This window comes from Charadrius vociferus, unplaced genomic scaffold (genome assembly GCF_000708025.1).
Source record: "Charadrius vociferus isolate BGI_N301 unplaced genomic scaffold, ASM70802v2 scaffold45, whole genome shotgun sequence".
In the NCBI taxonomy this organism is placed as follows: Eukaryota; Metazoa; Chordata; class Aves; order Charadriiformes; family Charadriidae; genus Charadrius; species Charadrius vociferus.
This window is the reverse complement of record NW_009648712.1, coordinates 1,915,188-1,918,246: the sequence shown is the minus strand read 5'-3', so window position 1 is coordinate 1,918,246 and position 3,059 is coordinate 1,915,188. Positions and strand designations below refer to the sequence as shown.

The window sequence follows — 3,059 nt, the reverse complement described above, 5'->3', positions numbered from 1 at the left end:
GTGCGCCCCGGGACGGGCTGGTGGCCACCGGCCAGGCGGAGCGGCGACCCCCGGCAGCCCCGCACTCACGCCGGGATTTGGCCCTTCGGATATCTGCTTGGAGCGGCGCGGGGTCCGCTCGAGGGGTGAAAACCCCGTCGTTGTGCCCAGCAGGAGGAGACGGGGTGGGGGATTTGGTTTAGGGGAAGAGGGGGAGTTAGGTGCGTACCAGAATAGCCCGCTTCCAAAGCCCACCCTGGGAGCCGGACCGCAGGGATGGGATATAAGGAGCAGTGGTTTTGCCCAATCTTCCCTCGGGTCGAATCTGGGAAAGGAGTTTTTACCCCGACTCTCGATTTGAATGCCTCGCAACTGGTAAAAACTTCAAATTTAAGAGACGGAGTTTGGGACTGTGGTGCCCCCAGGCAGCGGCGGGGAGCGACCACTTCGGCTCGGCTATTTGGACAAATTCGAGTTGGTTAGTAGGAAACGGAGGAAATGGGAAAATATGCGGTATTCTGCCTCCTGCTCACATAGTTACTGAACACTGCGGGGGGGAGGGAAGGGTCTAAATGCACGACAAAAAAAAAAAAAAGAGAAACCACCTATAAAAGCAAACACCTTCACCCTGCGAATCCTTATATCCTTGCTCTGACTCACCTCTCCGTATTTGGGGGGGGGGGGGAGAATAAATACGGATTTTACATACACCGTGCCACGTTGTGCAGAAATAATTTCAAGGGGGTGTTTGGATTTTTGCAGCAGCTTTCGAGGCGAGGCTGGGCAAGCCTGTTTCAGACTCATAGCTTCGTCACTGATTTTTCATTTTTTGCTCCCTCCATTCCCTCCGCTACCTGCCTTAATTCCTCATTGAGTTACTCTTCTACGTTTTGCTTAGCAGCTTTGCGCTGTAAGGCGCAAGAAACCTTGTAAACGTCAGGCAGCTTCAGAGCCAGGGCTGCGATGACACGGCGGGCGTTGAGCTGAGGAAGAAACGGCCTTTGGGCCCGCACCCACCGAAAGACATTTCTCTCCTCCCTTCGTTTGCAAATTATTAGGCGTTAAACGGGAACGGCCACACGGCAGAGTCCAGAGAGCACAGTTCAACTTACGTTGTCAGCTCGTAGCTCTTAGCACATCGCTAAGATTTATTAATCTTTGCACCAAAAGCGCCACTGAAGACTGTAATCAGGAAAATGCTTAAAGCTTCAAGGACGCTGGAAGTTAAACAGTTATTTGTCTCAGCTATTTACTTTATAACATTACCTTCGTGCCTGCAGAAAGAAATTCTGCCGTGACAGTATTTCTCGGGCATTTTAAATTATTTTTCCCCTTAGTGCGTGAGAAATATATTTATCTCCGAGGAAAGCGAAATAAAGTTTTAATTTTAGATATCGCTTTAGTGACTCTACGAGTAACGTTAAGAAAGCTGTATCAAACTGCCTAATATTTTGCTGCGAAAATACACTGCGGCAACAATTTGCAGTTCCTGACCGCTGACGCGATTATTTGAAACGGGAACACGCGTGGCTTCGGTTTTACTGCCGCATTTTGGAGCGGGAAACTCGCGTGGACCAGGAGCTCCGGGTTGCATCGCCCCACGTTACCGGCTCCCCCGGCACCCATCCTTTCCTCTCACCGAAAGACTAACCCATGCCTGCCCCTCCGGTTCCCGGCGCTGGGCGCCGGAGGCACCGACCAGGGAAACGCGAGGAAGGAGCCCCAACGCCGCGGCTGCCCGCGCTGCCCGCGCCTCCCTGCCTGCGCCTTCCCAGCCGGGCCGGGGCTCAGCGGGAGCGGCTCCAGAGACCCAAGGGCGGGCGAGAGACCCCGGGGAGCAGGGGAAGCCGCCGTGCCCTCCTCTGCCCGGCTTGGTACTCCTGCCCCAGCCTCCTCCAGCGCCCTGCTCCTTCCCTCCTCTGCCCCTTCTCCCCCACCCCTCTCCTCTCCCTTCCCTGAGATTCTCCAACCCCACCTCTCTTCCGAAACAAACAACAACAAAAAAAAAACTCTCACGATTTTTTTCCCCTCCATCACCTAGTTTTACACTATAATTTTTGGAAACTGAGTTTACAACTTCAACTTTCCTGTCACCCTGAGACGCAGCTTCTCGGCTTTGCTCTGCCCTTCTCCTACCGCCACTACAACTGTCTTCTTCCCTCTGTCATGTTAGTAAGTGCCAAGTGGGAGGCTTAAAATGCCTAAATCTACCGGGCACCATTGAGAGACAGGAGCATCGTGTACACCCCTACAGAAAGATGAAAAGCCGTCGAGTAATTTTCTGCAACACTGCACTGAAAGAGAAAATCACAGTGTATATAAAATATACCTACGCGGTGGGTAGTTTATGATTAAAGCAAATGCTGATCAAATGCGTGTGCGCGCGTGTGTATACATATACATATATACATAAATATACATAAATATATATACATATATATAAACACATAGCCCCACACATACATCTGTATTTATATATACATACATGTATTCTAAAGCTGAAGAGACTGCAATAATCGTTAATCTTTCTGCCTCTGAGTAAATCATCGCAGCTCAGCCTCCACTTCTACTATAATTAATTTAGAGAGCGAGAATATCACAAAAAAAAAAAAAAAAAAAAAAAAAAAAAAAGACGGGACACCTCGGAAGAGAAAGTAAAATCCCATCAGGAGGTGCAGTATTTTAACAACAGTTTATAAACGGGTTTTCTCGTTCCTAGCAGAGGTTTTGCTTAGCTGCTTTTCTCGTTTAACGAAGCAGCGAAGTGGTTTGTAGTCGAAGTAATCCAAACTGGGTTAAGCGAGCCCCTGCAATTCTCCTCTGTGCTACAAGAAAGCTTGATTCGCAGTGAATTTGTCACCATTTCGTGGCCAGATTATCGCATTTGGGGGAAGCAGATATGTACGGAGTCGGGAAACTTAAAAGCGAGGCTTACACCGGGCGATTCGTTTTGGCAACGGCGCGTTTGCAGCCCCGTGTGCCATCCTCCAAACAACGCCGTTTTTTGGGGGGGGGTGTCCCCCCCCTCCCCGCAGCCCAACGCAAACCACGAGAGCCACCTCCACTCCAGCAAAGCCACT

General features: G+C 50.4%; 1 protein-coding gene across 1 annotated transcript in view; it reads right to left on the bottom strand.

Moving 5' to 3' along the window:
* The window catches only part of GATA6 (GATA binding protein 6), a 21,574-nt gene that overhangs the window by 14,496 nt on the left and 4,019 nt on the right, over nucleotides 1-3,059 (bottom strand). The window lies entirely within an intron of this gene.